This window comes from Phascolarctos cinereus, unplaced genomic scaffold (genome assembly GCF_003287225.1).
Source record: "Phascolarctos cinereus isolate Bilbo 61053 unplaced genomic scaffold, phaCin_HiC Scaffold_5;HRSCAF=322, whole genome shotgun sequence".
NCBI classification, from domain to species: Eukaryota; Metazoa; Chordata; class Mammalia; order Diprotodontia; family Phascolarctidae; genus Phascolarctos; species Phascolarctos cinereus.
This window is the reverse complement of record NW_027555958.1, coordinates 179,668,048-179,689,666: the sequence shown is the minus strand read 5'-3', so window position 1 is coordinate 179,689,666 and position 21,619 is coordinate 179,668,048. Positions and strand designations below refer to the sequence as shown.

The 21,619-nt window shown below is 38.0% G+C and overlaps 1 long non-coding RNA gene across 1 annotated transcript in view; it reads left to right on the top strand.

The window, feature by feature from the left end:
- Positions 1–21,619, top strand: part of LOC110200911 (uncharacterized) — a 55,740-nt gene that overhangs the window by 33,072 nt on the left and 1,049 nt on the right. The window lies entirely within an intron of this gene.

Here is a 21,619-nt window from a genome sequence, read left to right as displayed (position 1 = left end):
TGATAAGAATTGGCATATGATTGGATATATGGAATAAAGGACACTGAAGAGTTGAGGATGACACCAAGGTTAAAAACCCAGATGGATGGAAGAATGGTACTGTCTTTTATAGAAATATAGAACTTTGGAAGAAGAATGAGTATTTGGAAAGAGACAGAGAATTTCAGTCTTGGGGACATCCAAAGAGAAGTCACAGAGATAGGAGATAGAGGGTAATGCACAAAGAATAGCAGATGGGCCAATGTAGCTACATTATAGAATATGTGGAAAGGAGTGAAGTGTAAGAAGAATAGAAAGGTAGATAGGGGCCAGATTACAAAACACTTTAAATGTCAAACAGAAGCTTGTATTTATTCTTGGAAATAAAAGGTAGCCACTGGAAGTTATTGAGGAGAGGGTAATATAATCAGACTTACACTTTTAGGAAAATCACTTTGGTAGCTAAATACCAGACTGATTGAAGAAGGGAGAGATCAGAAGCAAGGAGACAAATTAGAGGCTACTGTAATACTCGTAGTGAGAGGTGACGAGGACCTGCATTAATGGTAGTTATGTGAGTGCAGAGAAGACTATAGGTACAAAGATGTTTTGAAGTAGAAATGACAAGATTTTGCAACGGATTGAACATATGGAGTGAATTAGAGTGAGATGTTGAGGAATGGTTAGGTTGTTCACGCTTTATCCCCTGAATTCTACTTTTGGAACTCTATCCTAAGGACATAATGTCTTCAAAAAAAGATCTGGATACACAAAAATATTAATAGCAACATAATTTGTGATAATCCCAAACTCTAAATAACATAGGTGCTTAGTTATTGGGAAATGGCTAAGCCAACCCTGGTAGATAAGTGTAATGTATTACTGCACCACAAAGACGATGAATACAAAGAATTCAGAGTCAAGAAAGTAGAGCCCAAAGAACAACCTATATAATAAGCAAAACAATGTAAATGAGGTAAACACAAAAAGACAATAAAACTCTTGTTAAATACAATGGAGAATTTTAGTATCAAATTACCAAATTTAAAAGACATATTTCTCCTTTCCGGTAGCAATTGATCATCTGTTTTCTCAAGGAACAGTACTTTGTAAATGAGTCTGGGAGTTTGTTGAGAAGCATATACTGCTTCAAAACAAAACATATCTAAAATTTTTAAAAAATAAACTTGTTATGTACTTTCCTACTATTTAATCTCCTATTCTGGATTTCAATTCCCTCATAAAAATTTTATTTTACTTTTCCCCACCTGGAGATTTATTTTTGATGGAAAAAGGTAGAAACCATAAAAAGCTGAGCAGTTGGGCTTTTTCTTAACCATCACCATTACACCATTTATGCCAAACAACAGGCCCATGCTTTTCTTTTTTTTCTTGCAAGGATAGTTGTAACCTTATTGTTCTAAACATAATTAACAACCAAGGAAAATAAAAAAGTCCCACTCCATTTTGTTGTTCTTCACTTTTTTCATCTGCCTCAGACACTCTAGGTTTTTTGCCTTTTTGACACTATCATTAAAAGATTGTGTCATCTTTGTATTCATCCTAAATTATAATTTGCATGTGTCCTAAAATTCAAGTTTATTAGAGAATTCCTTGTGATGCCTGATTGGTCTTTATCAAAGCCTTTCCATCTTCTGCACTGGGATTTATTTGTATTTTTTAGAGCCTAATTCTCTTGAGCCACTTTCCCTTTTACAGTTTCAGGTAGTGGAATCTTTTCTCTGCATTTTTAAAAATCCTAAGATAGTCTGATCACTTTAAAGCAAAGGCACTGATTTTTCCTTTCTGATGAGAATAGATCCTGAGTATCAGTACCTCTTGTTTCTTACTTAACTTTCAAGGAGATAAAATTGTCAGCAAGGCAATTGCAGGATTTATCAGTCACCCCAATAAAACATATATACATTTTAGTGGTGTCCTTTGGGGAGACAAAGAACTTTAAACCCAATTAGATACTCTAAAGGTGATCACATCAAACACTGTGACAGGATGGGTTCAGATGGGAAGGACTTTGAATATTCCTGAAGTCACACACTGGAAATGACCACCTATTTCATTTATGGATAAGGCTGGCCTTAATCCATAATGTGGTTCATAGGCTACATATGGCTACATATGATTGTTTTGTGTCTTATTTTAATATGAGACAGGCCTTCCTAGGCATATGTACACTTAACATCTCTTTGTGTGGATCATTTCTCCTCCTCCCCACTTCAGTCCTCTATGCTCTACCTGGAATAGAAGGCAACTCCTGGCTTTGTGAAAGTCATCTAATTACTTTCTACATGAGTGGCTATAGTTTTTTTTAAAAAAACTATCCAGGCAGTCATTGGTCTTTGTGTTAGATAATTTCATTATGTTGTGAGGAAATAATTTTTCTGTCATTCACCTAGGTTACCTATTTTAAAAGACATGACACAAATACTTGTATACCCTGGTGGTTTCCTAGAATACAGCCAGACCACTCTAATTAGAAGAGATGTGGCTGGGAATTTTCCCTCATTTCCATCTTGGTTCTAGATCTACATTCCTTTAACTTATTAATACCTCATAGCTACCGCAACTTATAAAGAAAAGCAGAAGATACATTGTTTGGGCACTCTGAGTGAAATAATGAAAGGCTGCCAACCTAAAAATATCTCCTTCATTAGCCAATGACTAAAACTTCACTATTAGAGATTTACTACTTTATATTTTGGAAGCTTTTTGTCACTAAGCAACCCACATTAAAAAGCAAATATCCCTGGGAGGAGAATAGCACAGATAGATAGAATCTCAGAGTTGGAAGAGATGTTTAAATTTACCTAGTTCAACTCCCTCACTGTGAAGATGAGGAAACCTAGGGTTAGAGAGGGCTAGGTGAATTGCTTAGTCAAGATCATTAAGAGAAGGAATAGAACCAGGACCCAGGGTCTCAACTCCCAGTCTAGTATTCTTTGAACTATAACTCAGTGACTCAAGGCTTTATTCCAGCCAACGTCATAAGGTATTCAGATATGTTCCAAACCTGACCCTTAGCTAAGAGTTTGACCCTGAAGGGACCTTAAACAGGTATCTAAGAGAGGCTTAGAGAGAAGTAGGAGGTGTTGAAAATAAAGGTTGGGAGATAAAGTTCACTAACTTCACAGTTGTACTTGTTATCTATTCTGGGTTTGTGCAGTGAATAAGCCTTTCAGGCCAAGGGCAAGTTTGTGAGGAGCTGAGGAATTATCTTCAAAGAGTATATAGTCAGTCAGCCAGTCAATAAGCATTCATTAAATGCCCACTATGTACTAAGTGCTGGGGATACAAAGAAAGGCAAAAGACAGTCCCTGCTCTGGAGGAGCTAATACTGTAATGAGGGAGATGAATGTAAATAAATATGTACAAGCAAGCTACATACAGCACAAATGGGAAAGAATTAACAAAAGGAAGGCATTAGAATTAAGAGGGATTGGACTTCCTGTAGAAGGTGAGATTTTAGCTAGGACTTGAAGGAAGCCAGGGAAACTAGGAGGTAGAGATGAGAAGGGAGAGCATTCTAGGCATGAAGGACAGCCAAAGAAAATGCCTAGAGCTGAGAGATGAAGTATTTTGTTTGGGAAATAACAAGGAGGTCAGTGTCACTTAAGGCTTTTTAGAGGTGGATAACGTAAGGGGTAAGAAGACTGGAAAGTTGGGGAAGGATCTAGTTTATAAAGGGCTTTGAATACCAAATAAAGAATTTTGTATTTGATCATGGAGGTGATAGGGAACCACTGGAGTTTATTGAGGAAGGGGGTGATGTGATTGGCTGGTGCTTTTGGAAAATCAATCTGGTGATTTAATGGAGAATGGATTGGAGTGGGGAAAGACTTATGGCAAGCAGGCCAATCAGCAGACTATTGTAATAGTTCAGGAATGAAGAGATGAAAGCCTGTACTAGGTTGGTGGGTGGTACCAGAGGAAAGAAGGCAGTGTTGAATATCCTCTCAACCTAATTTCCTATTTCTTTAACTTACTCATTTCCCACCTTCTATTCCCAATCTACTCCTCCACTTCACCTCAGCTACACACAGATGGCTATTCCCTTTGATCTTGATGTAAACTATATTTGTTCCACTTCCATGTTCATAAACTCTGAAATTCCTTTATCTTATCATACTCTTTTATCATTCCATTTCCCTTTATGCCTTAGGGGGTTGTAACCCCCTAATCCTGTTCTTCATTCTCAGTGTTACTTCTAATTCCTTCACCTCTCAGTTCTTTCTCATGCCATTATCCATACACTGGTATGCCCTCTTCCCTTCTCCTTTTTGATCCCTTAGTGAACCAATTCAATCTTATGCTATCCTTTTCTTTCAAGTCCCTTGTACGTTTATTTTCCCCTGTCAAGCCCCAACCATGTATTATTCCTACTATCTGTTGCCTTTGCTTTTTTTCACAAGCTACTGAAAGAAGCTGGAGAAAATAATGAAATCATATCGACTAGGTCTGCTATGAATTTATATTACATAATTACAAATGGGCAATCCTTTTATTCTTCCCTAATTGATTCACTAACCCACTTACGATGTTAACTTTCCCAAATCTTTTCATTATTCTTTAAACTTGCTAAGGCTTCTCTCCTCTCTTCCCCACACTCTGCCATCATTTCATCTGAGAACCATGTCTCATTTCACTGAAAATATTGAGGGCATTTGTGAAAGTGCCCTCTTCTCCCTTCCTCATCTCATATCACTCAGATACCTTCCACCACTAACTCCTCCTTCACCCCTGTAATGCAGGAAGAGGTGAATCTTTTCCTTGCCAAAGCAAATATTTCTACACATACAAGTGATCCTATTTCATCCTCTCTTCTCAAGCAGATTGATCCTTGTATCATCCCCACTGTCTCACTAACCTGTAATCTCTCCTGGTCTATTGGTTATTTCTCTGCTACCTACAAACACACTCATGTCTTTCTCTTTCTTTTCTTAAAAAAAAAACACCCTCACTTGATCTGTCACTGTTTTCCTGCTATATCTGTCCTCCCTTTCATGGCTGAACTATAAGAATGTCATGTACAACTGGTGCTTCCACTTCTTTTCCTTTCACTCTCTTCTTAACTCTTTACAGTCTGACTTCTGGCCTTTATTCAGTTGAGCTACTCTCTCCAAAGTTACCAATGATCTTGTTAGGATCCCTATGCCAAGACCACCCCTCTCTTTTCACTCCTCTCTTTTTACTATTAGGAGACATCCTGTTTTCCAGAGCTAAGGCCCAGCAAGCAAGATGTGCCCTGAGCTTGGCATAACAACAATCCTTTGTGTTCACCCTCTGGATGAACTTTGCTGCAGCTAAATCACAAAATTGGCTGAAGACAGACCTAGGTGGTCCCTGGGGGTAGACAAGCACCTGCAGGAAACATGTTCTGGTCATGAACCCCTCCTATGAATAGACTTTTTCCATTAGGCAAACTTGCCTCATTGTTGCTGTTACCCCTAACTGCCTGGCTCTTTGTCTAGCCATGACTATATGTATCAAGGTTTAACCTCACTGCTTTGTATCTGCTTGTTCCTAGAGCAGACTCCAGCATGTGGGTCTAGTTTTTGTTCTCCAATGGAATAAAGAATGCTTTTTGCTTACAACCACTATTAACTCTTTGGTTTTATTTTATTTTATTTCATTTGTCAGAGTTTAACAGATGGTATATAACCTCTGTGAACTCTTTGGTAGTTTCAGAGTAACAGCCTCTGAGGCTCTTTGCTTGTTTATTTTCTGGGTTTGACAATTTCTTAAATGCCAAGTTGAATTCTCTCTTCAGCCTTTAACACTATCAATCACTCTCTTTTCTTTGATTCACTCTTTAGTCTAGGTTTTTATGACACTGTTCTCTTCTGGTCCCCTTTCTATCTGTCTGACTACTCCTTCTCAGACTCTTTGGGTTGATTTTCATCTAGGCTCCATTTGATAAATAAGGGTATCTTCCAAGGCTCTATTCTGAGCTACTTTTTCTTCTCTCTTTATACTATTTCATTTGATTATCTTATCAGCTTTCAGGTATTCAGTTACCATCTCTAGGCAGATGATTCTCAGATCTATTTATCCAGCCCTAAACTGTCTCTTGACCTCAATCTCACACCTCCAGTTACCTAAGGATATATAGAATTGGATGCCTCATAGAAATCTTGAACTCAATATGTTCACCATTGAACTTATTATCTTTCCCCTCAAACTCTTCCTTCTTCCTAACTTCATATTATTGCTGAAGGTACCACCATTATCCCAGTCACCCAGGCTTGTGACCTAGGTATCATTTTTGATTCTTCATTCTCATTTTACATACCCCATCAGTTGCCAAATCCTTTTCTACTTTTGTGACATCTCTCATATACACCCTTTTCTGTCTTCTGACACCATCACCACCATGGTGCAGGCCCTCATCACTTCACTTCTAGATTATTGCAATAACCTTTTGGTTGTCCCCCTTGCTTCAAGTTTCTCTCCATTCCAGTTAATTTTCTACTCAGCTATCAAAGTGATTTTCTTAAAGTCTAGGTTGAAACATGTCGCTCATATTCAATAAACTAAAGGCTTTCTATCACCTTCAGGATCAATTATAATATCTTCCATATGAGAGTCAAAACTCTTTATATTCTGTCACTTCCTACTTGTCCAGTCTTCTTGTGCCTTACTCCTATCCACATACTCTATGGTTCAGTTACATTGGCTTTGTTCTTGTTCCTAGTACAAGAAATACCATTTCTTAACTCTAGGCATTTTCACTGACTCCTTTATTGATGTAATGCTCTCTCTCTCTCTTCATCTCTACCTCCTGCTTTTCTTCAAGTCTCAACTAACACCCTATTTTCTGCAAGAAACCTTTCTCTGTCTTTAATATCAGTGTCTTTCTTCTCATATTATTTTCAGTTTATCCTATACACATCTTATTTGTACAGAATTGTTGGCATGTTGTCCCCACCACCATTATAGTGTTACTTCTTTGAGAGAAGGGACTAATTTCATCTGTAGTGCTTAACACAGTGCTTGGCACATAGCAGATGCTTAATAAATGCTTTTTGATTTTAGTTGACCTAATTTTTTTTGAATAGCAGAAGCTGGTTCATGCCTAAAAATATGAAATTTACAACACTGTAGGTATGTTTAATATAAAGCACAAAAGTTACTATGGTGTGTTTTTTAAAAACATTATTTATTTTATTCTGACCTTAAGAAGCAAGCATTTCCATAACAGCAGAACAGAAAAAAAAGATGATTGTATGTGAAACTGAAAATTTTGTGAAATTATGTTCAACTTGCTATTTCTTTTAAATATACAATAAAGTTGTCATGTAACTTTCTTTTTTCCCCCTTTTTTCTCACCGTGTCCTAGAAATGGCTACCATTAGACACAAAATGTGTGTATGTATATATACATATATATATGTATATATATATATATACACACCACACACACACACACACACACATATATACATGATATGTATATATGTAAAACCATTCTATCCATACTTCTATTTATCAGTTTTTTCTCAGATGAATATCTTTAACTAAGTTAAATAGTGATACAATCTTGGGCAGGGCCTCTGTGTTCTAAAGTAGCATCTTAAAGTAGCTTACTGGCATTGTAATAGCCTCTTCCCCTTGGTAGCAGCTGTGCTGGCTTCACAAACAAACAACATGGTACTAATTTTTTGGCAATGGGATGGGGAATTGGATGTGAGTTGGTTTCATATTAGTGTTTTCAGATTCTAATCAGGCAGTATCCATACCTATTTTAGAAGGATCTAGAAAGGAAGGAGAAAGCAAGTATAAATGGGAGTGGGAATCACTAGCTAGTAAGTGTCTGAGGCCAGTTTTGAACTCAGGAAGAGTTTTCTAACTCCAGGCTCAGTGTTCTATCCACTGTGCCACCTAGCTGCCCTTTGTTAAAGTGCACTTGTGTTTTATATTTAACATATTTTTGTGTATATGGGGGAAAAATCCTACATTTGATCCATATTTGTACACTGAGTGCCTTTTTAAAAAAATCCCCCCTCCCTTTTGGGGAGGTCCAAGATATGAGGCACAAGTAAAGTAAAAACTTCTGGTATGTGGGAGAGGGAAGAAACTTAATGAATCAGAGTGTGAAAACAGGGGATTTAAATCTTCTCTTAGAGGCAGGTTCTCCCAGGACTGAACCTGTTTCAAACTGTATGCCTGAGTACAGAACATGAATTAGACACAATGCCCCTAGCCCCTGTGGTGACTCAGTAGCATCTCCTCAAGATTAGAAATGGACCCAGGAATTAGAGCTTATATGTACCCAGTCTTGGGAGCAGCCACTTAAAATAAATTCATGAATGCTATCTTTCAATTCAATTTGATAAACATTCATTGAGTGCCTCCTATGTGTCAGATACTCTGCTGAGTGCTGGGGATACAAATAATAATAATAATAATAATAAAGACAGTTCCTGCCCTAGAAGAGTTTACAATCTAATAGGCAAAGACTATACACAAAAGGAAGCTGGAAAGTTGGTAGGGGGGAGCAGAGCTAAGGGAGACCTTAGGGGGTATCTTGTTCCATGGGGTTCAGACCAAGCAGAGGTGAAGATGGAAAATGGAGTGAGCTGGAAAGTTCAGGTGCTGCCCTCTATAAATGTAAGCTTTTGGTGGAATTTTGTGCTCCACCCTCTTCCTGCCATGGCTTAAAGCTCGCTACACAGGAGGCTTCCTGGAGAAGTCCAAGGTTGCACCTTTTTCCTACTCTTTCCCAGTCTTGTTTTGGAAACTTCACTCCCAGGTTCACCGTGAAAGGTTTAATTAGTTGACCAATTACCCTTCCCTTGGTGTGCCTGCCTCCTGTTCCCTTGAGTGTCCCCACTCAAACCTCGAGATTTCCTCTTTGGAGACATTGCCCTTAAACACACCAAATAAAAGGGCTTATTGTTTTCAGAATTGACCATTGTCTAATTCTTCAGCTGTCTTTTCAGAACTGAACAACAAACCACTATGCTTTCCTCTGAGTCTTCTCGAGAGTATCTAGCCAAAGTTCTTGGGATCATTTTGACATCTTTTTGACAATCAGCAGGTAAATAATATGTACAAAAATCCAAATGCTTCCTGGTATAATCTAAGTACTTACTAAATTTGATCCCAATTCTGATATTTCTTTTTTAGTCTGCATTTTTGCTTTCCTGTCTTTTTAGATCATACAATTTTATTTGTTTTTACCCATGCATTCTTTTATGTCAGTCACTAATCAGACTTCCTAGCCCTGGTTTTAAAATAACTCAGCATCAAGGAATTGCTTATTCACATTTTTACTGACTACTTTTAGGAGTACCAACATGTTATTTCTCATGGAAAAGGTAGACATAAAGTCTGTTACAAATAATTTGCATGTTGTAAATTATGGAATTTTAAAGTCAGGAGGGCCCCGAAATATCATATGGAATTCCTCCTTAAAAGTCATTATTTGTTCTTAATTTAAATATTTTCAGTAATAGAGAGGTTACTATCTACCAAGGCAGCCCATTCTGTGAGGATGGGCAAGTCATTTAACCTCTATTTGCTTCAATTTCCTCAACTGTAAAATGGGGATAATAATAGTACCTACTTCCCTTGGTGGTTGTGAAGATCAAATAATGTATTTGTAAAGCACTTAACACAGTGGTTAGAATATGGTAGGAACTTAATAAGTCCTTCCTTTCTTCCTTCTTTCCTTCCTTCCTTCCTTCCTTCCTTCCTTCCTTCCTTCCTTCCTCCCTTCCTTCCTTCCCTCCTTCCTTCCTTCCTTTCCTTCTTCCTTCTTTCCTTCCTTCCTTCCTTCCCTCCCTCCCTCCCTCCATCCCTTTTCCTTCCTTCCTTCCTTTCTTCCTTCCTCCCTCCCTCCCTCCCTTCCTTCCTTTATCCTTCCTTCTGTTCCCTCCTTCTGTTCCTTCCTTCCTTCTTTCCTTCCTTTCTCCTTCCTTCCTCCCTCTCTCCTTCCTTCCTCCCTCACTATATTTCATTTCAACTCATTTTCATATAACATAATTTCTTGTTCTCATTCCATCTTTATTAAACCTTTGAGTAAATAAACCCATAGCTTATCAATATTCCCTTTAAAATGTGGTCTCAAGAACTGTGAAAAATACTCTAGATGTGTTCTAGTTTATTCAGAGTACAATGAAAATGTCACCTTTCCTATTCTGACCATCTTTTGTAAATATTTTAAAGAAATTCCTGCATTAAGTGGGAGCTTGGATTGGAAGACCTTGAGAGAAACAATTATTAATAACCAGTGATTTAGGGAGCTCCAGAGTCCCCTCCCCCCCCTTTACTGATAATGAGATTGGATTCAGACCACACCCAGGTGGGAAGCCATTGTGCTCTATTCTTAGGTTTTCCTGGAGATAAATTCTTTGAATAGATTACCCAAGGCTGAGGGGTAAATGACATAATTAAAGTTCATTTGAATAGGTTCATCCTCTCACTGTAATATTCATTCTCTCATTAATTGTTAACCAATTAGAGTTGATTGCCACCTCCCCCAGACACCCCTCTTCTAATGGGCATATAAGTTGTAAGTCCGCCGCCATGATTTTCTTTGGTCTAAGAGAGAGATGGCCAAATGACCATCTTTTTATTAATAAAAATGGTGGCATTATTACTAATGATGTCTCTTGAACTTTTTAAATGTCACTTCAAGGTCCCTTTTAGTTCTATGACTTAAATATCTTTTCCTTTTTAACTCTTTCGCCACTTTCTGCTTACATTCTAGCCATTGTCCTCAGCTTCCAAGTGTACAGGATACACAAGGCCAAGACACCTCCATTCTGTGAGAACTGATTATTAATAACTAATAACTTGGGGGGAGATTCAGAGCTCTCCTTTTCTTCTAAAGTCATTTAAAAGTTTAGTCTGAAGGACATTACTGATTATGAGATTTTATTGACTCTCCCTTGGGATCTTGGTCAGATCCCACAAAATCTTTCAAGGAAGCCCACTGTGTTCTACTCAAGCTTGGGTGGAGACAGATCCTTTTGTCCTGAGTATAGAGATATTTTCAACTTGATGTCTCTCTTAGTTCCTGATCAAACACTTAAGGATATATAAACTGTGAGTCCCACCACCATGTTTGTTTTTGGTCTAAGAGAGATGGCCAAATGACCATTCTTTTGTTAATAACTTGCTGGCTTTATTAATAAAATGATTAAATTGCCCAGAAACTATATCTCTCAAACATTTTGAAACATCACAATTCATAACTTCTCAAACACTTTCTGTTATTCTTACCATTTGAAGCAAAACTCAACTTGTTCTGGACTTAAGCCTCCCAGATAATATTCTTAAAGGAACAAATTCCTTTGAATTGGTTCTTAGTTCTTGTATTCATTTTCATCTCTAATGTCAGGTTGGAAGGCACAGAGAATCTTCCATGAAAGGATGAGATACAGGTTAGGTCAATGGCAGAGAGGAATATGTCAATAGAAAGGATTTTGGCAAATCCATGTTGCTGGTGATGGGGATGGTTTAGACCTACAGGGAGAACAAGGCCTGAATGAAGTAGAATAGGCACCTCAAATGGAGGTGTACTAAAATGAAAACAGGTGCCAAAATTGAAAGGGTCTCCAAACACAAAATGGGTAAGATCAGTAAACCATCTACTCTCCAAAGGAGTGCTTATGGCCTGAGAATGAAGGTTTCCTTTAGTTGCCACTATCATCTTATAGTAGTCTGGTGGATACTGATGATGTTGTGAATGGGGAGTGTACATGTACCAGATGTTCTGTACTAAAAAAATTTTGCAATTAGGCTTAAAAGGAGAAAATTAGCCTTTATTCATCTCTGAGTTAATCATTGCTGTTACATATTTGAAAAACCACCTGGTATTTGCAGTATAATTAATGATGTTATGACTCCTTCTTAGCACTTTAAAATAACATTCAGTGTATAAGCCTCAAATGTTTAAGTTAAGCAAGTGAGACAGTCCTATTTATTACCAGAAAGTACATTTTATTTGCATGCCTTTTGCAATCCAATGATAAACTGGGCTTATATGTGAAAATATTCCCTCTACCAAATGAACTCTGTTCTTTTCCCTTAATGGAGTTGTCTTATCTAGCCCTAGCACAGTTCTGAGCACATAGATCTCTACAAATATTTGTTGAATTCTCAATTTTTACTTACTTGAAATATAATACTATAAGTACAAATCCTTAAAATAATGGAAATTATGTTACCAGCAAAAGCCCATTCAAGTCAAAATAATGTAAGTTAAATCTACTTTCTTCATCAAAACAACATTGAAATAGAAGCTATGTACTGCATTGACACCTAAAATTTTATAAAAGAAATGACCACAAGCACAATATTTTAACTACAAATGATATGCATGTAAGCAATAATGAATGTCTAGAAGCTTTCTAATGTGTATGCAAATCAATTAAGGATGGCAATTTAATTACCATTGATGTTGATTTGTATTTTCTGCTGTCTCACACAATAATAAAATCTTAGAATAGGAAAGGGGCCACTTAGTTTACCTGAATAGAAATTTCTGTAACATTTTAAACAACCGAGCATTCAGCATTTGCTTGATCGATGCTCCATTATGGCTCCAGGCAGCCCATTCTAACTCTTCCAAAGCTATAATTATTGTGAATTTTCCTTACATTGAGCCTAAATTTTCTTCCCTGCAGCTTCAGTCAATGAATCAGTTAATATTCTTTTATTAAACCTACTATGGTATCATGTGTTGTGCTAAGCAGTGAAGATAGAAAGATAAAAATGAAACAATCCCTACCTCAAGGAGTTTATATTCAAAATGAAGGAACAATACATATAAAAGTACATTTAGAATATATCCAGAATTAATATGAAACAGAGAAGGCAGATACAAATATCTAGAAAGATCGAAAAGTCTTCCTACAGAAGATTACACTTAAGTTTTGAAGGAAACCATGGATTTCAATAGATGAAGATTAGAAGGAAGTACATTGTGGGCATAGAAGACAGTCTACAAAGTCACAGAGATGAGAGATTATGTGTCATATGTGAGAGACAGCATGGCTAGACTGGAAAGTACATGGAGAGGAGTAATACTGAAGAAAACCATAAATGGAAGAAGGGGACAAGTTTTCTTTTACTATTGGACGGTTGTGATGGAATACTACTGTGCTATAAGAAATGGTGAGCTCAGCGATCTTGGAAAAACATGCATAGATTTGTATGAAATAATGAAGAGCAAAAGGAGCAGAATCAAGAGAACATTGTATACAGTAATAGTAATATTATTTTAAGAACTGAGTGAATAAGTCAAGAAAAAGAACTGATAATTAGAAGTATGTATAGAATGATTTTACATATATATACATATTTGTTTCTAATGGTAGCCATCTTTAGTGGGAGTCGGGGAGGGAAGAAAAAGAAAGGAAGAAAAAATTTACATGATAACTTTATTATATATTTAAAAAGAATAGTAAGTTGCACATAATAGATTTGCAGTTTCACGCCCAATCATCTTTTTTTTTTTTAAAAAAATTATCCTCTGTTATGGAAATGTTTGTTTTATTCAACAAATTAAACTAAATAAAAATTTAAACAAATTAAATGTTATAAAGGAAGCTGCTGGAGTTTATTAAAGAAGGAGTTGTGGGGGAAATAAGAACCATAATCATTTCATGACATTTTGACGGACAAATAATGTAGAAATATCTGAACCACTGGTGGCATAATATCAGAAAGTCTCCAACCTTATGTAAGGACACGGCAAAACATATAATGATTACTGCTATCCTTGGATAAGAGACTTTGTAGTTTTGTCTGAAAGGATTTTTTTTACAGTTGTTACAGTATTTGGTCTTTTCCCCTTTTCTTCTGCCCTTGAACAGGCAACACTTTCTTATTCTGATGATGAATTCTGCCACTCGAATTCTAGCTATTTCCCATTTCTCCCTTAACTGATCCCTCTCTTTCTCTACCTGTCCTCTTGTGAAATCCCTTATTTTTTTTTCTTTTTAGCCTAAATTGCGATAGAATGCTGCTGATTGGTTGTGTACACTAAGCAGACCCGAAAGGATATAAAACTATGGTTGTACCCTAGGAATCTGAATTTGTTATCTGAACAATCTGAAATTGTTATCAAGAGCAGATTCCTTGTAATGCTCATAAATCATTTTACTTTCAGTTTGGTTTCCTATCTTTGACCAGAGTTACTGAACTCCTCTGGATGGATATGAACTCTCCCAAGAGGCTGAGAGAATTCCCTTACAGAGGTGACATGGTCACATCTTTGTTTTAAGAAATTCACTTTGGCACCTGTATAGAGGACAGACTAGAGTAGGAAGAGACTCAAAATAGGGAGACCAAATAGGAGGTTACTATAACAGGCCAGTTGAGAGGTGATGAGATCCAATAAGTGGAGAGAGGGTGTGTATGGGAGAGATAATATAGAGTTTAACAATATTTGGTAACCGATTATATTATGTGGGGTAAGAATGAGGACTCAAGGATGAAAGAAATAGAAAGGTGCTTAATAAATAGAAAAGTGCTCAATAAATTGTTTTCCATTGATTGAGGAACAGTTTAGCAGGAATCAGTGGGATTGTATCATAGTGGATACAGATCCATCAGCCTTAGGTGATCATTTCTCTGGCTGAATTCAGGTAGGAAGAAGATAAAAGTCAATAAATCTCATTTCTCATATTGTCCTTTCAATGGGAGGGTCAGTAGGCTATTAAGATCCCTATGTCTAGGGGCAGCTAGATGGTGCACTGGATACAGCACTGGCCCTGAAGTCAGGAGAAACTGAGTTCAAATATGGCCTCAGACCAAACACTTGACACTTACTAGCTGTGTGACCCTGGGCAAGTCACTTAACCCCAATTGCCTTAAAAAAAAGGTCTCTATGTCTAATTGTTAGAGCAGCTAGGTGGTGCAGTGGATAGAGTGAGGGGCCTAGAGTCAGGAAGATTAATCTTCCTGGGTTCAAATGTGGTCTCAGACACTTACTAGCTCTGTGACCCTGGGCAAGTCATTTAACCCTGTTTGCTTCAGTTACTTCTTATATTAAAGTGAGCTGGAGAGGGAAAGGCCAAACCACTCCAGTATCTTTGCCAAGAAAATCCCAAATGGGGTCACAAAGAGTAGAGAATAATACTACCCAATTTTTAGAGCACTCGAAGTCCCATCAACCTCTGCAGAATCAAAGGTTCTGCATACATCAATGCATTTGTTACAGAATTATTTTACAATCTGTTTAAACATTTATGGGTTATAGGACCTCTTTACCTGATCAAGGTAAAAAGATTCCTGCAGAAAGAGGTTGTATGCTAGAATCAAGTCACTAGCATTGAACCTACCACAATTTATGCAACTTCTGTTGGGCTTGCTTATTGTGTAAATAATGCACAGAAAAGTACTCAGATGTTGGCTTCATGACAAGTTGAAGCAAGGGAATCCCAAACATGGAACCATTTGGGAATTTTCTAAGAGTGGGAGGGTAGAGGTGATGCTTCCAGGGTTCAGTAATACTACACTGCCTCCCCATTGGAACCATAACCAAATTAGCTTTGTCATTCTTTGCTCCTGTCAATCTACACCTCTATGGCTCCATTAACCATCCAGTTACTTTTCAAACCAAAATACCCCTCCCTGACACCATTCCTCTCTATATGTTGCCTCTCTTAGTAGAATGTAGGATATTTAAAGAGACTTAATTGTTTTTGTATTTGTATTGCCAATGCCTATTAACACAGTGCTTGACATATAGTTAAGTACTTAACTAATGCTTTCTAATTAATTAATTCAACTTCAAAGTGTATGGCTGTGAACAAGTGGCAAATCAAAACAATAAATGGACTAGCTTATTGCCTAGTGATGCATTGGCTCTTTTTAAAATTTATTTTAAGCCCCCCAATTTATTTATTTATTTTTAGTTTTCAACACTCACTTCCACAAGATTTTGAGTTCCAAATATTCTCCCTATCCCTCCCCTCCTCCCACCCCATGATGGGCTGCATTCTGATTCTCCCTTCACCCAATCTGTTCTCACTTCTATTCCCCCCCTCATCCCTTCTATTTTCTTATAGGGTAAGAGAGATTTCTATGCCCTTTTGCCTGTGTATCTTATTTCCCAGTTGCATGCAGGAACAACTTCTTTTTTTTAAATAAATTTATTTATTTTCAGTTTTCAATATTTACTTCCACAAGATTTTGAGTTCCAAATTTTCACTACCCCTCCCCCCTCCCCACCCAAGATGGCATGCATTCTGAATATCCCTTCCCCTAGTCTGCTCTCTCTTCTGTCTCTTCTCCCCTTCTCTTCTCCCCTTCTCCTTCTATTTTTCTGTAGGGCAGGACAGAATTCTGTACCCCATTTCCTGCATTTCTTATTTCCCATAGCATGTGAAAATGTTTTTTTAAACATATGTTTTTAAAACTTTAGGTTTCAAATTTTCTCCTTCCTCCCTCCCCACCCACCCTCATTGAAAAGGCAAGCAACTCAATATAGGTTATACATGTGCAGTTATGCAAAACACTTCCATAGTAGACATGTTGTGAAAAACTAACTCTATTTCCCTTAATCCTATCCTGCCCTCCCATTTATTCTATTCTTTCTTTTGACCCTGTCCCTCCTCAGAAGTATTTGCTTCTGATTATCCCCTTTCCCAATCTGCCCTCCTCTCTATCCCCCTGCTCTCTTGTCCCCTTCTCCCCCTATTTTCCTGTAGGGTAAGACAGATTTCCATACCCAATTGAATGTGTATGTTATTCCCTCCTTAAGCCAAATCCTATGAGAATAAGATTCACTCATTCCCTCTCACCTTCCCCATTTCCCCTCCACTGTAAGAGACTTTTCTTTTTTTTTTTTTTTGTGAGATAATTTACCCCATTCTACCTCTCCCTTTCTTCTTCTCCAAGTATAATCCTCTCTCATCCCTTAATTTTATTCTCCAGATATGACCCCTTAATCTTCAACTCACCCTGTGCCCTCTATCTATCTATCTATCTATCTATATACTATACATATAATTTTTTCCTCCAACTACCCTAATACTGACAAAGGTCTCATGAGTTATAAATATCATCTTTCCATGCAGGAATGTAAACAGTTCAATCTTAATAAGTCTCTTATGATTTCTCTTTCCTGTTTACCTCTTCATGTTCCACTTGAGTCCTGTATTTGAAAGTCAAATTTTCTATTCAGCTCTGGTCTTTTCATCAAGAATGCTTGAAAGTCCTCTATTTCACTGAATGACCATTTTTTCCCCTGAAGGATTATACTCAGTTTTGCTGGGTAGGTGATTCTTGGTTGTAATCCTATCTCCTTTGCCCTCGGAATATTATATTCCATGCCCTGCGGTCCTTTAATGTAGAAGCTGCTAAATCTTGTGTTATCCTGATTGTGTTTCCACAGTACTTGAATTGTTTCCTTCTGGCAGCTTGTAATATTTTCTCCTTGACCTGGGAACTCTGGAATTTGGCTACAATATTCCTGGGAGTTTTCCTTTGGGGATCTCTTTCAGGAGGAGATCTGTGGATTCTTTCAATTTCTATTTTGCCCTCTGGTTCTAATATATCAGGGCAGTTTTCCTTGATAATTTCTTGAAAGATGATGTCTAGGCTCTTTTTTTGATCATGGCTTTCAGATAGTCCAATAATTTTTAAATTCTCTCTCCTGGATCTATTTTCCAGGTCAGTTGTTTTTCCAATGAGATATTTCACATTGTTTTTTTTTTCATTCTTTTGGATTTGTTTTACAGTGTCTTGATTTCTCATAAAGTCACTAGCTTCCAATTGCTCTATTCTAATTTTTAAGGAAGTATTTTCTTCAGTAATCTTTTGGACTTCCTTTTCCATTTGGCCAATTTTTCTTTTTAGGGCATTTTTCTCCTCATTGGCTTTTTGGACCTCTTTTGCCATTTGGGTTAGGCTATTTTTTAAGGTGTTATTTTCTTCAGTATTTTTTTGGGTCTCCTTTAGCAAGCTGTTGACTTTTTTCATGATTTTCTTGCATCACTCTCATTTCTCTTCCCAGTTTTTCCTCTACTTCTTACTTGCTTCTCAAAATCCCTTTTGAGCTCTTTCAAGGCCTGGGACTGATTCATATTTTTCTTGGAGGCTTTGGATGTAGGAGCTTTGACTTTGTTGTCTTCTTCTGGTTGTATATTTTGATCTTCTTTTTCACCAAAGTAAGATAATATAGTCTGACTCTTTTTGTGCTGCTTGCTCATGATCCGGCCAATTACTTGAGTTTTAAACTCTTTGTTAAGGTAAGAGGCTTCCAATGTGGAGAATGTACTGTCCCAAGCTTCAGGGGTTTGTACAGCTGTTTTCAGAGATACTTGTAGGGACCTGTAAATTTTCAGTTCTTCCAAGGTGGTATGATAAGGGGAGGTGTTTACTCCTTTCCTGGCCTGTGACCACAAGTACTTCTTTCTGTCCTGTAACTGTGAGGAAGGGTTCCTCTCCACAGCAACTGCAAGCTCCACCATGCCAGCACTTCTCCTCACCTCAGCACAGCTGCCCAGAACTGTGGCCCAGATCCAAACACGGGCAAAGCAAAGAGATTCCTGCAATATCCCTCGGATAGCCAGTGGATTCCCCCTCAGTCTGTGGGCTGGAAGCTGGGAAGCAGCTGCCCCCCCCCCGGGCCACACTGGAAGCTGCCTTCCTTCTCAGCACTGACAGAAACAGACTTTTCCACTGACCTTCTAAGTTGTCTTTGGCATTGGTGGATTGAGGAGTCGGGAAACCTCCACAGCTGCCCAAGATTCAGTCCTCTGAGGCCTGCTCCAGGTTTGCTGTGGCCTGCGTGCCCACGCCACGCTGGGCTCCCAGCCCGGCGCGATACACCTTTCTGATCAATCATCCAGGTTGTCTTGGGCTGGAAATTTGTTTCACTCTGTCTTTTTGTGGGTTCTGCTGCTTCAGAATTTGTTTAGAGCCATTTTTTTTAATGAATATTTGGAGAGGTTTGGAGGAGAGCTCAAGCAAGTCACTGCTTTGACTCCACGCTCTTGGCTCCACCCCCTAAATTGTCTTTGGCATTTGTGGTTGAAAAGTCTGGAAACTGCCACAATTCCCCTTGATTCAGTGCCCTGAGGCCTGCTCCAGGTTTGCCGAGGTCCAGTCTTTGCCTATGTGTGCCCCATTGAACTGTGTTCCTCTCCCAACCTGGCCCAACAGACCTTTCCTGTTGACTATCCAGGTTATCTTGGGCTGGAAATTTGTTTCATTCTGTCTTTTTTGTGGGTTCTGCTGCTCTAGAATTTGTTTACAGTCATTTTTTACAAGTATTTGGAGGGGTTTGGGGGAGAGCTCAAGTGAGTCCCTGCTTTTACTCCTCCATCTTGGCTCTGCCTCATTGGCTCTTTTTTAAGATGTCTAAAATTAGTACCAACAGCTCCTATATTTGGGGAGGGGTGCTGTTCAATTTTTTAAAATAGTAAAGCAGGTTCTATTCCTCTGCTCCTTCACACCTCACACCTACAAGCCTAGACAATTCTGTCTTCCTTAGGGCTGCCCAACTCTCTGTTTCCACATATCGCTTACCAGCCCATTCTTTCCACTTTTAGTGGCATTAAGTCTTATAGACAGGCTCATGAAATTGCACTCTTTCTTTAGAAAGAAAGTCCTTTAGGAATCAGCCCTACATATACCTTTATTCTCTTGGATAAGTTTAAACTAGGGTTGAAAGTGGGTAAACAGATTTCACAATAGACTTCTGAGAAGCCAAATGAATTTTCTAGGAATCTAAAAGAAGTACACTTAAAAAACAAATCTGTTAGCTTGACCTCATTTTCATTAGTGCTTTTTTATGTTGCTCAGGCAATGCCTTTTTTTCAGATCATTTTGATATTTTACATTATGTTCAATTGTAATCCATACTCAGAAATGCTCTAGATGGAGCTTTTAGGACCAAATGGAACCTCAGCACTCTCTGGAACATTCAGTCCAAGTCCACATTCCAGGCTTTGTATTCACTGAGAAAATGGTACAGTACAGTAAAGGTAATTCATCAGCCTATGTCTATTTGACTGTACAAGAGAAAGTCTTTGTTCAACTAAACTTAAAACGGTAGTGGCTAAGATTTAGATGAGAAAAATTGCTTGAGAATGAAGGTTATTAAACACTGGCAAGGTTGGGGAAGGGTATAAAAGGACTTTTTCCCCCCTCTACAGGTCTTTAAAATTATGAGAGGGATATTTCCTCTATTTTATTAAAGTTGTGAGCTGACAATCTTGCTGGATAAGCAGCCAGTTCTGGAAACTGGTGTGACTAGAAAGCAAAGAGACCTTATTTGACATTATAAAGTAACCTTACTATTTTTTGGTTGCAATGTGGACACCTGCTCATTAATTGAACAAACATAATGTCTACTATTTGCAGAGTTCTGGGGAAAATATAGAGATAAAGAAATAAGACCCTTGCTTTCATGAAACTTCACAATCTAGCAAGAGAGCCACAAAGAAGACACAAATAGTTGTGGTATAGGAAAACAGGTAAATTTGGAATCATCTTTAAGCAAAAGCTGGGTAACCATTTGTTGAATACATTATAGACAGGATTCTTATTTGGGTATGGGTTGGGCTAGATGGCCTTGGAGATCCTTTCCAATTATGAGATTCACTAAGATAGTGAAAACCAGTTTGACTGTATAGCCCCAGCCCCGAAGGATGCGTATATGCTAATGCTAATAAATCTGGAGATGATGCATTATCTCCCTTCCCCAGCCCCTTCCCACTTACTTGCATGGTGTAGTTAAGGGTGCATCCTGGGTCCTCATTATGCTCATATCAGTGGTCCATGTTATCCCTACTATTTCCCCAAATAATGATAAGGTAGTCTCCTATTAGTGCCACATTGGCTCTTTATCAAAAATTTCTATGTAAGTTTGAGCTCTGAGGGACTTTGGGCCTAAATGCAGAGGCTGGATACCACTGCATGTCTGAAGTCACTCCATTGTGTGCTGTCTGAAGCTACATACCAGTGTTATTTTCTCTTGACATCTGTTCTTTTCCTACCCTTGTGAGTAGCAATAAAGTTTTGTTAACTGCTATCCCTGTGTGGCACTACTGTTCATCCAAACCATTCCCTCTCCTTTTGCACTGCACTGCCTTTTGGAAGTCTCACACTGAAGACTTATAAGCATTTCCAGGTCAACATATTCAAAAGAAAACTCATTATTCTTTTTCCAAAATCCAAGTCTCATCTAAAACTTACTTATTTCTGTTATGGGTATCACTATGCTCCCAGTCACAGAACTAACAACTTCGGTGGTATCACCACAGCTCCTCACTCTCACTCACCCCACACACTTAATCCATTATCAAATGGTATTGCTTCTACCTTCATAATATCTTTCATGTTCATCCCTTTTCTCTTATTCACAGAGCCATCATTCTATCGTGCTCTCACTTCTCACCTGAACTATTGCACCAGCTTTCTATTTGGTTTCTCTGCCTCAAGGCTCTCCCTACTCCAATTCATTTTCCACCCAGCTGCCAAAATGATTTTCCTAAAGTATCACCTTCCTACTCAATGAAACTTAGTGACTTCTCATTTTCTCTAGAATCAGATATAAAGTCCTCTGTTGGCATTTAAAGCTCTTTATAATTTAGCCCCTTCTTTCCATTTCCATATTCTTATGAATTACTCCCCGCCACATGGTCTATGATTCCGCTAT